Consider the following 20,003-nt stretch of genomic DNA (forward strand, 5'->3'; position numbering starts at 1 on the left):
GATTTATGCTCTCAGGGCGCCAAGGAAATGTTAGAAACGTAACAGCCCTGTAGCTGGGGGGTCCTCAATGCGCATCTGATGAATCAAATGTCGCATTTTCTTCGAATGGTGTATTCCCGTACATTGTACTTTGGTTGGAAGTCTTCGCTTCCGTGTCGCGATATCACATCAGGAAGTCTCGGTTTTGTTCCCGGATAAGTGTACGGCTGTCTCGGGCTTGAGTAGCAGTCTCTATGAAGAAACGCACGGCCTTGTGAGGAAATATATTTCTTGAGTGCTTAAGTAAGTTGAATATCAACTTTATAACTTATTTTGTAAGGATGGCCAGATTTCTAATTATAGAAAAGGCCCGCAGTGGCAACAGGTACTTATTTATTTAGAAATTACAAGTAGATTTCGGAATGAAACCAGTTAGAGTGCACATTTATATTTTTAGTTATATAATTTGAAACTGCTTTTTTTTCATGATTAGTCATTTGGAAATTTATATTGACTGGCGAAAGATTACATTTACGTGCAGCGATATTCATTGTATTGTAAACAAAACAAAACACTGTTCTATAACAAAAAAAAAAACAAAACGCACTTTTCTTAAGGCAAAAGCTCATCGCTTCTGCGGTAGATTTGCCAACGCTTCACACAGTTCGTGGACGACATTAGTAAATATAGTCCAAACAACTAGGTCCCCTAGTTGTTTACAAATTATTTTTACTATACCTGTACTGTATTTACAAATTAGTAACGTGTAAAGGGAAAACAAGTTATGCAATTCTGTTATGGTAATCCGTTGTCTCTACTGAACACTAAAGGAACTTTTATTTTTTATGAGCTAAGAAGTGTGCTGCAGAAAACCATAATCTAAAACGGGACATGATCTAGCCAAGGAGGATGTCTTTGTGTGTGTGTGTGTGTGTGTGTGTGTGTGTGTGTGTGTGTGTGTGTGTGTGTGTGTGTGTGCTAGATGCCTAGAGTGTCAAGATATTAGGCGCCAATTCAGCGTTCTAATGGGCGTCTATGAGAGCTTGAGGTGTAGGGTAAATGCCCTCGAAGAAATGAATATGAGGGGCCCATCAAGCTCTCAGTTGACCAGCTCAACGGCAGAGCTGACTACTGTGCATCAGGCAACACAGAGACAATCTCAAAGGCAGAATGCGCTGGTCCCAAAGGAACTAGTTATTGTTGTTGACTCTATTGTCAGAGAGACGGGAAATATACTATGCATGAAGGATAGGTGGAACAGGACCAGGGTATGTCTGCCGAGGGAAAAAATTGATGACGTTGTAGAGCAGATATCATTTATAAGAGCACAAAAGGTGATATTGTTGTAAACGTTGGAACTAATGACATTAAGAGTAAGAGATCTGCAGATTTACTCAACAAGAACAGGTCAATGTTGAAAAAAAGTCGCGAGTTTGGGTTGAATGTGAAATGTCTGCAATTCTGCCCAGATTCGATAGAAGGGAGTATATGATGAGAGACTTGTAGATCAATTAGGTCCTGGAGAGACTGTGCAAGGCTCAAGGGGTAGAATTTTTTTTAAAGCCTGGTCTGTGCTTGTTTATAGCAGAGACTGCTTCTACAGAGATGGGATACTCTTAAATAGAAAGGGTGCAAGAATATTTGCTGATGCTTTCGAGGCAGTGTTAGGTGGGTCGGAAAACTGCTAGCTTGGGGGGGGGGGATATACATGATTAAAGGTTAACAGTGGCCGCAGGCAGAGGCAAAACTGATTCTTGTCCTGCTTCTATTAGAATGAGCAGCAGCCTAGAGACCAAGTTGCTGAAGACTTCAAGAGCTGCTGGGAGTCATCATGGCACAAGTAAATACATGAGCTGTGTTAGGGTAATTAAGAGTAAGAACAAGTGCATGTATACTTGCATGTACACTAATGCTAGAAGTATAGTAAATAAAACTGATGAATTTAAAGTGCTGATCAAGACATCAAGGGCAGATATATTGGGATATCAGAGACGTGGTGTTACACAGATATAAGCAGTGCGGAATTGAAATTTGGGGAGTACAATGTGTACTCCCCAAAAGGATAGTCAGGACAGGAAGGGAGGAGGAGGGGTTATGCTGTTAGTTAAGAAACATTTAAAATCTAAGGAAGTGCATCCAACTGATGTTGGTAGACAATGCAATGTTGAGTCTGTTTGGTGTGAAATAAACACTGGGAAAGGAAAAATGAGAGTAGGTGTCTTTTATAGGCCTAATGAATCTGATGAGTATAATGAGCAATTGTGCAGAGAAAGAGAGTGGGCCAGTAAATCAGGATGTCTTATAATGAGGTATTTTAACTTTCTAGATATTGACTGGAACTTGTGGGTTGGTTACACGCACACTAGCAAGAGTTTGTAGATTTATTGGATGTCTGTTTTCTACAGCAGCATGTTCGAGAGGCAAACAGAGGGAGAGTAATACTCTTGATCTGATTATCAGCAGTGATTATTCATGCATTAAGAATTTGCAGATAATGAACCACTGATCACAACAGTGATCAGTGGTTCATTATCTGGGTGACAGTGATCACAATGTACTGATGTGTGAATTACTTAAAGATGTAACTACCATCAAGGCTAAAAGGAAGGGCTTTTACTTTCGTAAAGGTGACTACAGGGGGCTCAGACAGTTTTTAAATTCTGTACAGTAGGATCAACTGGTGTTACCAACGTTGAATTCCAAATGGGAAGCCTTCAGGGACTTAATCTCGGAGGCTACTAAGCTTTTCATTCCAACAAAGAAATACTGTTCAAGGTTCAGGCCTAAAAGGATGTCGGATGAATTAATGAGGCTGGTGGCAGAGAAGAAACATGTATGGGATCCATATAAATTATCAGGTGACGCAGAAGCCTATGGCAGATATAAGCTTGTCTATGATCAAGTCACAAAGGAGGTTAGGCAGACGAAGACAGATTATGAGAAATCTTTGGCAAAGGATGCAAAGAAAACAGCAAAGAGTTCGTTACTTATGTAAATTCTAGAAGGAAAGGGATGAATCAGATTGGACCACTTAACATAGATGGGTTGACTATTGATGATCATGTTCAGGTAGCTGATAAACTGAATGAGTATTTTTCATCTACATTCACACATGACGAGTTATTCAATGAGGAGAATGCCAGAACTTTATCAAACTCTAACAGGGAACTTAGTGATTTTGTAATAACTGAGAGCAAGGTGGAGGAAAAATTGTTGAAGTTAAACCTAAGGAATGCACATGAGGTGGACGGTATCTATCCAGTTATGTTAAAGGAGACAGCAAAGGAAGTAAGCACACTTTTAGCCATAATTATGAGCGCTACCTTGGACTCAGGGGAGGACACCATGGATTGGAGGTGTGCAAATGAATCATCAATTCACAAAGTGGGTTCAAAAGGTGACAAAGTATCTATAGACCTGTTAGTTTAAATTGTGTTCCGGGGAAAATAATGGAATCACTGGTTAAAGAAGCATTGCAGGATCATTTAGACAAGACTGCAGTAATAGTTAAGACACAACATGGGTTTGTTAAAGGGAGGTCTTGTCTGACCAATTTGATTGGATACTATGATGTGGTCACAAAGGAACTGAACGTTAAAAATTAATTTTTATATCATATACACTACTTGGATTTCAGGAAAGCTTTTGATACTCTTGCACATGGAAGACTGCTGTACAAATTGGAGAGGTATGGCATTAAGGTAAGTTGCTACAATGGATAAATGGATGGTTGAGTGGGAGACGACAGACAGTGGTAATCAATGGACACTACTCTTCGTTGACAAAAGTTATTAGTGGAGTTCTCCAGGGTTCGTTGGGCCCATTGTTGTTTTGTATATTTATCAATGATATCGATGAAGGTATATCAGGTTTAATGTACAAGTTTGCACATGATACAAAGGTTGGCAGGGTTGTTAACGACAGCAAAGACAGTATGCTACTCCAACTGGATCTAGATAAGTTGGGCAAATGGGCTGAAAAGGGGCAACTGAAGTTTAACCTTAACAAATGCAAAGTACTGCATATGGGTAGCAATAACCGAAGAGAAACGTACCAACTGTGTGGTACTACACTGAGGGAAGTGGAAAGTGAAAAATACCTGGGAGTAATTGTGCAGTCAAATATGAAGTTCGCTGAGCAGTCTTGTCAATGACATATATAGAAATTTTGCTAGCAGGGACAGGTTATGTGATTGTCCCGTTATACAAGGCAATGGTCAAGCCACACCTAGAGTACTGTGTAGAGGTCTGGAGGCCTCATTTTAGGAAGGATGTAGAGCTGCTGGAACGAGTACAGAGAAGAGCAACAAGATTAGTGAATGGAACAAAGGGTTGCTCTTATCAAGAAAGGCATAACTTATGCATATTGCAGCACCTGGAGACTAGGCAACTGAGAGATGATCTCATCGAGGTGTATAAGGCCTTGAATGGACTGAGCAAGCTGAATGCGGATGGGATTCTTCCTCTTGCTCAGATTAAGAACCTGAGTTGGCATAGATTCAAATTGAGGAAAGACAATTATAGAATAGATGTGCAGAAATTTGCCTTTAGCCAGCGGGTGGTTGATTGGTGGAATAGACTTCTTTTGTTGTGGAAGTTGATAGTCTAAATAAATTTAAGGCTGGACAGGAATTTGGAAGGAATGGAGTGGGGAAATGGAAGGCTTACGCCTTGCCATAATGTCTACGGAAAGACGCAAGATCATTATCGTCCTGAAAGTACTCATCTCCATCAGGGTAGTTAAATAACATTGTGGGATGCACTTGATCTGCGATGAAGCGCAAATAAATGTCTAATCGATTTTGTTGGCCAGTGCGATCAGGTGACAAGAGAAAACATCTCACACACACCATTATTACTCCACCAGCATTACATACATACAAGCTTTCTGCAATGCATTGTGTAACAACTCTCCATAAGTTGAGAGTGCTAATCTCTTGCGAGGTACCTGCATTGAATGCATCGGTCAACTGTCCTTCATTTGACGACGATCCCTCGCAAAAAAACATCCACCGCTCACCTCGTTCCTTCACCAAAGAATTACAGCTGCATCTGTTTCTGCTTAATCTATATTTGTCCACTCTTGGACTAGCAGCAGTGTTAGAATACTGCAAGACAGTAACTGTCGATTGTACAAAACACCGGCCAATCACCATCGATCGTACCACGTTTAAAGTTGATCTCTTTTCCTTTGTTCATTTCTGCTGAAAAGAATGAGCTATTCCGCACTGTTAAACGCATTTTTATCGAGTTCTTTACGTCACGTCTGTATGCTCACGCTCTAAAAATCTGCTATAGGGTCAGAACAATTTTCGGGAATTATTTTGACTTGGCGCTTATATAACTCTTCACGTCAACAATAGTGAATGCAGTTTTGGTGAGAAATGGTTTTTCTAAGTTTTTCCCTATTTAGCAACCTTAAAAGCTGAAGCTCACTCAGACTCCCTAGGTTTGAAGTTCGTGCATTCATTGGGAACAGATTTACGTTGATTTATGTGTTCATCTTATGCTTACTTTAATATCATATCAGAAATAGGGGTCAAAAAAATCCCTTGGCCACGGAGTAACTTTTAATGGCCGAATAGTGATTTTAGTATAAAATTTGAATTTATAAGTAGTTTAAGATTAAAATTTATGAAATTTAAAACCATCATCATAAGTTCTCTGCTACATGGTTGGTCTGTGGCAACTAGAACTCGACGCATTTCCATCTTTCCCTATCTCCTTCAGCCTGCGACACCCATTAGCCTCAGTCAGATCATTCAACATTAAAATTCTCCACCTTCTTCCTGTCTCTTGCCCTTCACTTTCCCTTCAATTGCAATTTTTAACAAATTCTCCCTCTATCTCAGTACATGTCTAATTCAATTATACTGTAGTCCACTACCCTCATCAGTATTTCCTCGTTTATAACCCTACTTGTCCATTTTCAATGCAATAATGATTCCACAGAGGCTTGACCGGAGTAGGCGCGAAGATTTGGCACTTACGAGTATATCGGCAGCAGCAGAGTCTCATAAGCAGAGGATTTAATTGGAAAATTACCAGATCTTACAGAAATTTTGCACACACATTGGTCATATAATTGATCTGAATATCAGCTCTTCCATCAGTTTTCAAATGACAGTTTCGTTTCAGAGACAACACACACTAAGGACAGCAGTCATAGGTGAATTGGTTAGCTCCTTTTAAAAAAATTAACTTCTGTTAATTCATATATTACTGCGTTTACAGGCGGACCAGGTTACCTCGGTTAGTGAACATAAGGCTGTTACTTTAACGAATTGATAGACACTACACTATCATATAACGTGGTAGATTAAGTAATTTATTATCGAAATGATATGACTTAAAGGAATTGAACCACTTCAGTATCAAAAATTTACTTCTTACGCGTTTTGGGAACTCACTGTTTCTCGTCTTCAGGCTTATGAGGGATAGAACATTGCGAGGAGTGGTACTACAAGTTTTCAATTTGGTAATGATATGATATGATTTGATAATGAATTGATCATTTACAACACAATATATTCTAATTATACTATACTCTTTTATATGTACAATTGTCGTATAATTATTAGACTTTTTCTTATAAATTTAATTATCCATTAATTAAGATAGTTGACTGGACTCCAACCTTTAAACAGTCAGTTCACCCCTTCCACCCTAGTCTACTCCAACCAGAACAAGAGATTCCACTCCCTCATCACGTTAACAGGTAAGCCCTTCCAAATAATTTAATTGTTCTTTTAGAAATACTAATAAAATCTGATCGCTATCGAGGCGTAAAAAAATTCAACTTGATATTCGTTCAAACCATTCTGGCCACGAAAACTTCAAAAGGACGCACACACACACGTGCCTTTTAAACATAACAGCATAATCTGCTATTATGTTTCTGCCTGCAACTAATGAATTATCAAATTTTAGCATGACTATCTGTTTAAGCATTTGTGATCCGCTGAAGACCTGAAGTAGCAGTGGCCAATCTACGAGTAAAGTAGTATAAGCGTTTGGGTTAACCATAGTTTGAAGCTAAGTAATGATAACATCAATTATCATTATTAATAATTATTTATTAATATTAAATTTATTATTAATCTATTATTAAATATTAATGAGATATTCTGTTGTTCTGTAACACGTGGCTGAGTTAGTTAGTGTTAAGTCTTTTTTTTTTTTTTTTTTTTTACGTGAACCCCAAACACGAGAGGTATTAGAACGTATAGTACTTAGTACCGTGCTTGGGTTGGAGGTTGAGAAGACGAAAGAAGATATTTGTTGACATTGGACTTGAACTTCTGTAGATTGTAATTTTCAGGAAATACGTATGAAGGAAGGTTGTTCCAGAAAACGGTAGTGAATGAATAAATGAGGAAGATGAAAAGTTGGTTCTGTGGATTTGAAGTTGGACAGTAAAGGATGTTGACTGGTGGCGGCACGTGTTCGGACTGTTTTGAAAGAGAGAGCGGGAATTATAGAAGCCAATTGAGAAGAACAGTGCCCATGGAAGTATCTGTAGAAGAGGCATGCAGCAGAAACAGTATGTCTATGAGAAAGCGAGTGGAGAGACTCTGTTAGAGATGAATCATAAATTAACCTAACTGCCCTCTTCTGAATGGAATCAAGAAGCCTGAGAGAGGTTTTGGGGGCACCACTCCAGATGTGGGAACAATATTCCATGGCAGGGCGGATTTGCGATTTAAACAGAGTGAGCAGCTGTTTGGAAGAAAAGTAACGCCGAGAGCGAAAGAGAAAACCAAGTTTTTTAGAAGCAGAGGAAGCAATATTTGTAATGTGCTTGTGCCAAGAGAGATTAGAAGTCAGAGTAATCCCCCAAAAGAGATATATCATTTTGCCTAGAAATCGGAGTATGAGTACTCCGATTTTTAGGCAAAAGTTGCATGATTTCTCTCGGAAACAGGTTCTCACTCCTCAAAAACAAGCAATCGCCTACAGAATAAAGAAATTTACTGAAGACACGACATAGTGACCTCAAGGCCTTGGCTGCCTCACTACATAATCTACGAATAAACAACCGAGCTAAATTGTATAATATCATCATTCTCGCTATTGCAACGCGTAAGTTTTGTGTTATCGTTAGGCTCGGAGAAAGGCGAACTGCTTTCGCTGGAATTTCCAAATGTCGATAATAACAGAATTGCAAAATCACACGAGTACAATTTCCCGAAATATTTCACAAGAGCGATCTCCCGAAGCATTTCATATTTTACATGTCGGATGGATCCGCTTCAAAGAATTCAATTTCGTTAATTAGCAATCCGCCGTGTATTTAATATTCTATGGCACGCTGGGGTGACCCGTGTCGAAGATTACAAAATCGGAATAAAGTTGCTTTAACAACACAGCCCTTGACATTGAGTGCCATAAAGGCCTTCACACTACACCGATGTCAGTTTACCATTTTGAGAACAGTCATGTACTCCATTTTTTTTTCACTCCTTACTTCCGCACAGTTTTCCATGAAAAAAAAAAAAAAAAAACAGCAGAACGTGTTGATTTGTGGAGGAGGGGTGATGTCAAGATGAGGACCTTTGGCCGTGACCCAGTGGTTAATGATCGAATAGATAACAATCAGATAATTTTTCACGTTGCGTGTGCTTAGATCTGGGAGGCTACCAACACGAGGAGAGGAATATACTCGTAAAACACTTCTATCCTCAAGACTGCAGGAATTAATTTTTTTAAGATATCATTACATAAAAAAAATCAAAACACGATAATGCTATATCTTCGTCAGAGACCGGAACTGTCACCCTTTCAAAGCAGTGTCAATCGACAAGAATCCAGAATGCGAGATCTCTCCCCTACAGCTGAATGTGCATGTAAGGGAACAAATAACACATTAAATTAACGTTGAAGGAAACTGCCCACCCATTTTCTTGCATAGATTTAAATATATCATTGTTGTTTTTATTATGAACTGGAGAGGGCACTGATTGAAATGGTATCGCAGCTGTAACAAGGTTAGTTTATACAGTGAGGGACAAAAAAACTGCATCACTTGTGAATTTCGCAAATAATGTGTTTTGCGCTGCATTGTGGGTTGCAGAAATGTTCAAAATGCATTTGTTAGATGGGGTATATATCTCTGTGAATAAAATAGAATAAAAAGACTCCACCTGACATACCTAATTGCAATAAATATCTTCCCAAAGAGTCAAATGAGTAATTAATGGAAATATGAGAAAACATGCAAATTATAACCAAACATACATTTTATTGCATTTACGTGTACAAACTGAAATGACAGGTTAACGTAATAGCATTATGTCTGTAAATCAGCAAAATAAGTTCTCAATATTTTCTTATTCCTCCTCCACCTGCAATTACAGCCTTGCAACGATCTGGCATAGAGTTAATCAACTTCTGGCTATACGGTTGCCCAATTTCGTGGTACCACACCCTTACAATACTCTCCTGCAGCTGAATCTTACTTGTTCGTTTCTTTTTAGACGATATTATGTACCAGAAATTTTCAATAGGGTTCAAATCTAGTGTTGCCGGGCCAGTCCAACAGTGTAATGCCAGCATTTCTGAGGTATAGCTCCACCTTAAGGGAGAAAAACTAGGGAAAATATTGGTGTAAGTATGTTTTAAGCTTGTGAGACAAGAAGACAAACTCATTATTAAATCTAAATAGCATAAAACTTACCAATTTTGCTGTGTGGCAAGGTGCTGAGTCGTGTTGAAAGATGCAGTTTGGACGTCTGTATGGTGATCCCTAATAACGGGTTTCAGGCACTCCTCCAAGATAGCAGTTTAGGTTTCTGCATTCATCGTTCCGTTAATAAACTTAATTCACCCCATCCCTTTGCTTGTTATGCATCTCCAGACCATCTGACCGGCGGGAAACTTTACAGTTAGTGTTATGCAGTCAGGATGCTTTGCCTCTGATTTTCGTCTTCTGACATATCACTTCCCATCCGAGCCATGCAGGTTGAATTTCGATTCTTCAGAAAATATGACGATGTCCCATTGCTCTTTTGTGCATGAAACAAGCGTTTTAGCTCAAACAAGTCGCTTCTTCTTCATTTGTTGGGTCAACAAAGGCTTTTTCTTGGGCCGATAGGCATGTAGACCACATTCTGAAAGCAGCCTTTGGCTAGTTCGTGCACTTGTTTCAACACCAGAGGCCATCTCAAAGTCCAGTTTTAGATCAGGAGCACTAGCATGGCGATTACGAAGGCGTAGCCGTTTCAAATATCGATCTTGGGAAGACGTACTCACCTTATTACACTTTTTTTTTTCTTGGTGTCAACTGAATATATGGAGTTGTGTGTGTGTGTGTTATGGAGGTTTAATGGCGCATAAGCTGCTGGGGCTATAGTGCGCCTAATATGGAGTTATGCCACCTCCGCAAAACAGGATACTAATGAGCGTGTATACCCTTCCAACGCTGTATTTATAGAAACGGTTGATGCAATAGTTTACAATTACTGTATGATGCAATAGAAGCGTTATCTGACGAAATACCTTTGCTTTTTGACAAACAAAATGACTGTAATCAAACAAAATCTTATACGTTTCACTACAAATGTTACTTTTTCCAAGGTGATGCAGTTTTTTTGTCTGGCACTGTACATACTGTAAATGGTTATGCTAGGTTAGTTTCTATATAAATATATAAAACAAACCAACTATTATCACATGGTGTTTTAAGTTATATGGTGGTATAATTTTTATCATTCTGATCACATTAGACATGCGTTTATTTTCAACTGGACGATGGACGAGTAGACTGAGTTACTTTAAAATTTAAATTCTTAGACAAACTTGACAAACTTCCGCCTTTCGTAGGCTGATGTAGGTTGAACATTTGCTTTTCAGTTTTTGTGGAATTATAAAAAGTATTTTAAGAGAGAAAATAGTATTATATTAGAGGTTCTCCAAGCCGAAGCTCATACACCTGCCGCGTTCACGTCTTGCTGGATGTAAAACCCAGACCTGAACTGTGTTAAAAAAGCACATAAAAGTTCCTACCGTTATTGATGGGGTTCATACTCAGACCTTTTCACTCTCATACCTAACACAGTGCATATAAACGCCGTCCACCCTCACACTGAATTGGAATTCCTGTCAGTGAGGCGAGGAATGGGCTTTTTCCACAACGTGGCTTATTAACTGGTCTCAGGTAAGTATTGCATGGATTTTTCCCCGAAGACTCGGGTTTTCAGACCATACAACAGACAAACAAACCACAGAATACACATAATATAATGATAACACACACACTGACGCCTCACAGCCTTAGTTTCTTTGGAAGATTAAAAAAATAAATAGTGACCGCAGTTATTAAATTATTTGCCTCACGACTGATCCTGATAATGTCTTCTCTGGATTTAGAGGTGATAGAGATTTTTTAGAAGTATTGTAGTTTATTAACTATTATATATTGTTTTATGCTGTTGTTTGGAACAGAAACAGTCCCATTGCTTTCAATATTTAACAACTACCTTCGCGATGACTACTTCCCTGAACAATGGAACAGGTACAACACACGTCCACTTGCCAAAACTCCTCAAGCTAATGTGTTTAACCATTTCACACGGGTCCTGCCCTTCCAGCCTTTTAGAGGTTACAGAGAATGTACTACTCCAATCATCACTAAATAGATACTTCCATAAAAGTTTCCTCAAGTTCATTAAGCAATACCAGGCAGGCCCGCTGATACGAAAATAATCTCCACCGTTAATCACATCCTTCACATCTTCAAGTAAAAAGGAAGATATGGCCATTACTTAGAATGGTATCAATGCGGCCTTTGAGGCAGTCAGCATTGCTCTTGCTTCATGATTGCTATTTTATCACAGGAGACATCCTATAGTTACCTGAAAAACCCTACTTTCCTGATGATCACTGGTGCTAAAGGATAAGGACATATGCTCACACTTATATGCCGGTGTGCTGCAGGGCAAGGGCTTATCAGGAGTGCTGCTCAATGCAATAGATTTCCGTTCTTAGCCAATGATATCTTAAGTTATAATGATGACAATAAACTCATGACGAGGATCCCCTAGCCTATATCACTGTCATCAACATGAAATTAGGTGAATTATCGATTTAATTCTCTTCATTTAATCTGAGTATCAATCCTAAATCCATCTTGCTAAATTATGCTTTTAAACCACGACCACTCAACTTCGCATCTCGCTTGAAGGAAACAAATTTATTTTCAAACCGACCTTGAATTAACTTTTGATTCCAAATTGTTATTTACCGATCATCTAATCAAGCTGAAGCAAGGTTCTCCGCACTTCGACGGAACTGCAAGTAACAGCTTGTTTCAAGTTAGAGCTGCAGGTCTAGTCTGGAGTATATACAGTACATCTTAAGAGGCGCCGTGTTCTTGGCATATTCGCTACCAACTAGATGACAATTTCTAGTATGCCACTGAAATTTGATGATAAAGAGATGTGCCCAGAATGGACACTAACTCACCCTCCGTCTAATTAGGACCCATACTCTCAGCCCAGACTGAGGGCAGAATCGTGTGGTAGGTTGCTATACTGTGGTAGTAAATTCCCTTCTATAGCCTGTGGGTTCTTATTTCGCCCTTTGGTCAACGACGTACGGCCAGTGGCAGATCATGTAGGGAGCATTCGCCACTTCTAGAGCTTGAGTAAATTGGAATAACTGTGTATGCTTCATGATATTAATCCCCACGTTGGAAGTCGGTTAGGTCCTGTCTTTGGCTCATTTTTCGTGCAGAACGTTGAATTCTACGTCTGTTGAATACTATATTGCCAGCTTCTGCCTTTATATCGACATTGTGAGCTACGAGGTGGCATAGTGGATGCGCACGAAGTCACGGTTAGGGTGCTCCTAATGAAAAGCTATCTCAGTGCATTTTGTTAGCGGGATAGGCGGAAAAGGACCAAATTAAAAAACCAAATTATGATATTAGGGTCACCCGTAAATGATTACATCTGCCTAGATAGCAAGGTTATTCCCCCAGAAAATGTGGTTTTTCTGGACGAAAAAAACCACAGTTTCTGGGGGAATAACCTTACTATCTACGCCTGAGACCGATTAACTCATCCACGGAGTGAAAAAAGCCCATTAAAGTTCCTCGCGTCATCGACGGGATTCGAACCCGGGCCTTTTCCACCCGGTGTGGGGAGGACGGTGACGATACCACTGTGCTACCGCGCAGACAGGCGGAAAAGGACCATCATATATCTTCCAGACTCGATAATAGTATAGGAGTTATGATATTTTGAGGGCACAAAAAGTGATATTGTTCTACACGCAGTTAATAATAGCATTAAACATTGATAATTATTAATTTATAATCTAATATTTTACTTCACAGTTGTTGTTGAGAAAAAGCCACCAATTGGAGCTCAATGTGCCAGTGTCTGTAATTTTACTTATGCGTGACAAGAGTATACGAGTATAGCCAGAGAATTTTTAATCATGGTTCATTGGGTAGAATTTCTCAGAATAGCTTACACTTTTTGACAGAATGGGATGGACTTGAACTTAAACAAAATAAAAATAAATACTTCATATTACCATTACCTGAGAGAATAAACTCACCCACTTATATATATATTAAGTTCGGATATTGCGTGCGTCCTGTGGTCGGTTTGCCTGTTTTGTCAGAGATTGCCGGAGGAAAAATGTTGCTATCTTCACCTGAAACATACTAACTCAGCCACAATGTGAAGAAGGCACATAAATGTCCCTCTCATCATTGAGAGAATTCGAACTCAGGCCTTTTTTTGCACAGTGTGGGGATGTGGGGAGGACGGTGATTAAAACCACTCGTTTTAATCATCAAAACCTATCGCGAGGACACGCAAACACAAAAAGTATAAGAATATTAGCTGATAAGGTTTTGAAGTGATAACCGTTTTAGGAAAAAGCTAGTTGGGGTGGGGAATAATACAGGGACCAAATATTTTTTCGTGACTAGCATAGGTTGATTCGATTCTTGACTACTTCGAACCGTCTTATTTATTTAGACTTGCATTAAATTGAAAAATAAGAGGGAAACACGAAGCATGCTGGGGATAAGTATAATATGATCACTCAGAGAGTAAAAGCTGGCTGTAAGAGTATAGGATCATTGGAAAGTAATGGGGAACTATCGAATAGTTGTACAAATAATGTAGAACTATTTGTACACTCTGAAAATTCATATTCGCACGCGTTTATATGCTAATACTGGAGTATAATCAATAATTTTGATTAATTTAAAGTACTGGTTTAAATTTAATACTGCTGATATAAAAAGAATATCAAAAACATGCTGTACATCCGATGTACAGAAAGAACATTTTAAAATTACAGTTCTACGTACCAAAAAAAATAAAATAAAATAAATTAATAAAGTTCGTAAATAGTAGTAATAGTATTCGCCATTTAGTGCGAGGAGGCCACAAGCTTTTGCTGCACTGGCAAAAAAAAAAGTAGATAAGAAAATACTAATTATATGCTTCTTACTTCCTCGCACAGGAGGTAACTATCCAGTCGACCTTTGAATTTATTCATATTCAAACTGAACCTCAACTACCTGCGAGGTAGTTGAGCTGAGGAGTTAACTAGCTCAACTACCTGCGAGGGCATCTTGATCAAGGAATTAACTACTCGCTGGCTAAAAGAAAACTCAACCCCTGTAATTTAAATTTATGACCCTTAGCTCCGGAATTCTTTACAACAGTGAGAATTCCACCTTCATTCATTTTACTAATTCCTCTCAGAGCCTTATAAACCTCAATCAGGCACCTCTAAAGTACCTTGGTTGCCAAGCTGAGTAGCCCACATAATCAGTCTTTCCTCATACTGCCGATCTCACCATTCGAGTTGCCTGTCTTTGGACCCTTTGAAGAAGCTCGATGTCTCTTTTTCAAATGAGGTCTCCATACTTAAACACAGTATTGCAAATGTGGTCTTATAATTGCCTTATACAGTGGGATTATGACCACCCTATCTCTACAGGATAGCGTTCGATAAATCATCGATAGGACACCTTGGGCTTTCCTGGCTGCCTATTTACACAATTCAGAAAACTTCATATCTGTCAGTATTATAACTCCCAGATCCGTTTCCTCCTCCACTGTTTTTAATTCATCCCCACCAAGTGTATAATTTATTTGTGAGTTGCAATTCCTCACGTGTAAGACCTTTTATTTAGCAGCATTAAAACACAGCCGCGACGTCTCTGACCATCTATGAAGTCTTCAATCATCCTGATGGAGTGCTGCTTGGCACTGATCATTTAAGACTCTGCCAATCTTTACGTCGTCTGAAAATTTTGGCATCACGCCTTCTATCCCTTCGTCGATATCATTTATGAAATTCAACAGTGGTCCAAGAACCGGCAAAAAAACTGATAAAAAAAAGTAAACAAACAAGTAAAATACTGTACAGAATCAGACATACTCGTGTTCCCGATTCTGAACGGTTACAGATCTGGCCGTTTGAATTTTAAAAAAATGGCGATAGCGTTTTCAATGGAAAAAATTAATAAAAAGTTAATAAGCAGCCACATTACCTAATAAAGTGTTTATCCATATTAGATACATACTTGCTTATTCTTATTTTTTTTTATAATTTCATCATTATTATTTTTTTACCTTTTAAAACTCCATATCCATTTTTTTAACATTCAAAGATCCATTTCTCTGTAACTGTTCAGAACTGGATGTACGAGTATGTTTATTATACCAACTCTTTTACTTGTTTTGGCACGCAGAACTCCAACAATTTTGTCGGTGTAATTTAGAAATACCCTGTACATCAGAATGATATCGCGGATGTATAATTTGAATATGATAAACAGAACGTTTATCAAATTCAAATTACAGGATGTATGCGTGATAAATAATGGGAGGGTGTATCCTCCCATTATTTATATTATTTGCCAATAATATAAATAATGGGAGGACAGTAAAGATAGAATCCATGTATGCTGCTTCAAGAAGACCTACAAAAATTTCCAAATAATGAGCAGATGAAGGTCAATATTGGGAAATAAAATATTAGCGCAATTTTGTTTTCTGGTTTTATTTTATTTTATTTATTTAATTTTTTAATGAGAAAACGATACTACTTCTGAACTGACAGTAACTAGTAATTCCTGACAGAATATTTATAATGTAAAAATAATTAGTAATTCAATAATTTTTTGAGGGTCCCCTAAAAAAAAAAGATAAAACGGAAGTTTTTTTTTTTTTTTTGGGGTAGCAGGAAAGTTTATTGAATTAGACTGGGCCGCTATATTTCATGTCCCAGTTTTGTTACTTAATTCATGGACACCGGTGTATACAATGTATACATTCTTTATCCACGTGGAGTTCAATAGGGGAAGGGCGGAAGTAGTCAGCTTGAAGTAAAAACGTATCTGGTGTTATCCCACGTTGTCATTATTTCATTTCATTGCCAATATTTCAAGTGAGAGTTACTGATCGATTAGTGATGGCGATATCAATCGGTTTGAAATGTCTATCGCTCTCCTGCTGATAACGTGGATATGTGGTACCAAGTTCAACAACTCAACGAACAGAGGTCCTTTGTCACGTGGTAAAGACTTCCGAGGCAACAAGGTGCTTTGGAAGAACCAAGCTTGTGACCTTGGCAATATTCTCTGGTTCCATTCTCTTAAGCCAGGGGTGTCCAACCAGCGACCCATTCCTTTGCATTGTGTGGACCCCGGCCATGTAGGCAGCTTCCAAGTGCCATGCGTCCCCCAAGTTTAAAACTAGCGTGTCACAAAATATAGTTTCATATTGATTCTTGAAAATATCCGCTTTTAGTAATATTCGATTTTTCCATATTTCTTTCTTAGGATTCATTTAGCAACATTATTACAACCATATAATAGGGATGTTATTAATATTATGTAATAATTTATGGATTTTATTTAAATATTAAGCGTAAAAAACAAAATCTCTAAGTACGAATGTTGATAACACAAATTAAATTCATTTTCCAAAATTGCATAATTAGTGGTAAGGAACTGGTCCTGCGGCCCGCGACTTTCAGCATTTTATCTGTTTTGGTTCCTAGTTGGACCTATTTTAATCCGATAGTTCTGATTTATCGTAGTTTGATCACCACGATCCAACGGGTTTTAGTAGAAGCTCTCTTAAGGGTACTCATGAAGTTAGTTCGTGAGAGGAGTGGCTCTTGCTGAACTTGAGCCTCAGTGGGACCTCTATCTACCATACACACATATTCTGATATTTAGATATTGTTATATAATAATGCTAGAGTATAATCAATAATTTGATTGTGACAATGTCGCAGAGCTCTTTAAAGTTAAGCCTACTTTGTCAAATAACAAACAGCAGAAGAACTTTGTGGGCTTTATTTACACTTTCTACGAGTTACTCAGCCGAGAGTTGTATGGCTTTTCGACTGTTAAATATCCACAGTTTACAGATAATATATTTTGAATGCGGAAGAGCACTTTGGTATAAGAGTAACATCAAGACTTTGATCGCATGTGATCGAGATATTCGTTGCTTTCACTGCTTTTACGAAGTATTTTATCATGTTAATAAATCGATGTCAGTGTCATTTGATTTCATTTGCACGAGTAGTTTAGAATTTTGATACTGGAGGGCGCCGTTGTCAAACTGTTTTTCTCCGTAACTCCGAGGATTTTTGGGGTTATCAAGCGGGCACATTAGTTTTACGTGCCTGCGACGAAAGGGTCGGGACTTTTATGATATCTGTAGTGTATTTTCCGTAAGAGTCTGAATCATGCTGGCAGTGCTGGCAGCTGTGAACGTCGGAGTATGCTTAATATGAAGTTATGAACTTAATCAACCAACGACAATCAACTGTAGAGCATTGCTAACACTACGAGTGCATGATGGAAGGAGTGTGGAGGGTTATCTTCTGCGTGTCGCAACTCCATTTGAAGACCTTCCCTCGTTTGCCGAGAATTCTCACCCAAGAGATCAGCCCTTGCGTTTCCACGAGCACAAGCCCGCATCTCACCGACACGTTCTTGGGCGGTTTTATCTGCGAAGTACATATTCCGGATGTCAGCCATTCCGGAAGGAGTGAAAGGTGGAGACGTAGGTCGCATCGTAAATGAATCAAAGGAATGAAAAGCAAACAAAAGAAAGGAAGGAACAGGGCGAACAGTGGAAACTTCAAAGTAAAAGCGGCTTGAATGAGCAGACGATGCAACATCGGGGACATTTTGCCACCCACACGCTGATGGACTGTAAGCTGACGGGCAGGTGTCAATCTCGGAGAGAATCTCTATGTCTCTGTTGCTACAATATTATGCGTTTTCCGGTATTGGACAACTCGCGCAACTGTCAAGTGGTAGGAGAACGATGGGATTCCTCCACGTACCTGAACTGACACGCAGAATGTATTACGAGTGTTTCGACTCTGCATTGTGCTTCCGTGTTTATTTTGGGTACCAAACTGGTTGTCCACGAATAGTGAGAGCTGCATGGAACGTCATGGGCTTCTAAGAAACACCAATGTAAACGTACTCCATTACATCACCGCACTAAACTATATGGATTCACATTAGAAGACACTTTCAGCTTGGGGAGACATGGTCTCCTGTAGATATTCTAGAAATTCCTAGAGTGAGTGACACAACGAGTAACCCACTGAATATCTTGACACTTCTTCTGTAGGGTTCGGAGATATCTCCCTTTTTGTCATAGTCAGGGTCGGTCCTTATCGAGAATGCAGTGGCTGCAACGCACCCGATCCCCCATGAACTCTAGATCTGGCCTTAGCCACGGTTTTAGAGTAGTTCCAGACCAGGACGTATGCTAACACTGTAGATTCGGAAATATTGTGTCGACGCAGTCGAGCGATTTTGTTTCTAAACTGTTGGAATGAAAACGATAAATATTATTACCTTGTCACTGAGCATGTCGCCGAGTGAAGATGTATCGCTGCGGCGTGTGAGGATATATTAAATTTGGCTATAGGGACCGAATTGGTTAAAAGATTGAGAATAACTTATTTTCAAATAGGACTGGGATGCACGCATCAAAATGTGTGTGAGATATATGTTTAATTGACAAGTCGCGATACATCAGCTGGCACAAATGCCCTTACAAATTGCAAGCAATGTTCTCAAGTTGGTATTTCTAAAAAAATTTTGTATATGGCGATTTTATCAAACAAAATACGGTAAATTTATCATATGAAAGTCGCAGATCTGGCACGTGTCCGGTCTCTACATTTAATCTATTTTTTCTAGAATAGAAAGGAAATGGCTCACTATAAATCACTTAATCCGGTTATTCTATATGATTAACTTAGTGAATGTATATAAGTTTCACATTCATCGGCCATTTTATACAATCATCAGGTGTGATATAAAGAAATAATACCGAAGGATATGGGAAATATTGGTAGATAATGCAAGAAAAATAAAAATAAAAAAGAGAAATGATAAGAATGCGGTCTTTCCCCAACACTGTTCAATATACACTTACTGGCTAAAAAATTACAAACTTTTATTCACTATATATGGTAGGATCACCTTTTCTTACAGCCCGATCACCTTTTCTTGATCCCCTCAGGTGTCTGAGGGGGTCAAGATGCAAATTTGACCATTCTTCCATCAAGATATTTATCAGCTGCTGTATTGCTGTCGTTAGAGAACCGCGAAGTCCGACTGCCCTTTCCCAATCGCAAACCTTCTCACTTGGATTCAGAACTGGAGAATTAGATATTGTAAATATATCTGATATAAGTTCAGCTCCTGCCCGATTCTCAACTCCAGCCGCATAGTTCGGTTGGATATAAGGCTTCCCCCCCCCCCTTTTTTTTTGCCAGATTTGAATTTTTCAGTCATTTTTTGAACACTGGACCTTCTATTCTGATGCACAATTTATTTAAATTCGTGAGATCTTGAAATACTGACTTTGTAACATATTTCTTCATTTTAGAGCTATTTTCATCTTCTACTCATCGTATGATTTTGAGATGGTTACTTTCGAAAAACCATTAATTTCCTTTATTTTCTCAATTTTCGCTAAACATGCTAAACATGTTCCAACATAA

General features: G+C 38.7%; 1 protein-coding gene across 2 annotated transcripts in view; it reads left to right on the forward strand.

Annotated features, from left to right (window-relative positions):
* Positions 1–222: 222 nt before the first annotated feature.
* LOC150090482 (alpha-1-inhibitor 3-like) overlaps positions 223–20,003 on the forward strand; it is a 183,827-nt gene continuing 164,046 nt past the window's right edge. Inside the window, exon 1 of one of the 2 annotated variants that reach the window (XM_090371129.1) lies at positions 223–282. The gene's annotated coding sequence lies outside the window, so the exon portion shown is untranslated. Of the gene's footprint in view, positions 283–6,676; positions 6,697–20,003 lie in introns of those variants that run through there. The other variant, XM_090371138.1, reaches the window with a different exon arrangement.

The sequence above is a fragment of the Mastigoproctus giganteus genome, chromosome 1 (genome assembly GCF_048544385.1).
Source record: "Mastigoproctus giganteus isolate SK-2022 chromosome 1, ASM4854438v1, whole genome shotgun sequence".
NCBI lineage: Eukaryota > Metazoa > Arthropoda > Arachnida > Uropygi > Thelyphonidae > Mastigoproctus > Mastigoproctus giganteus.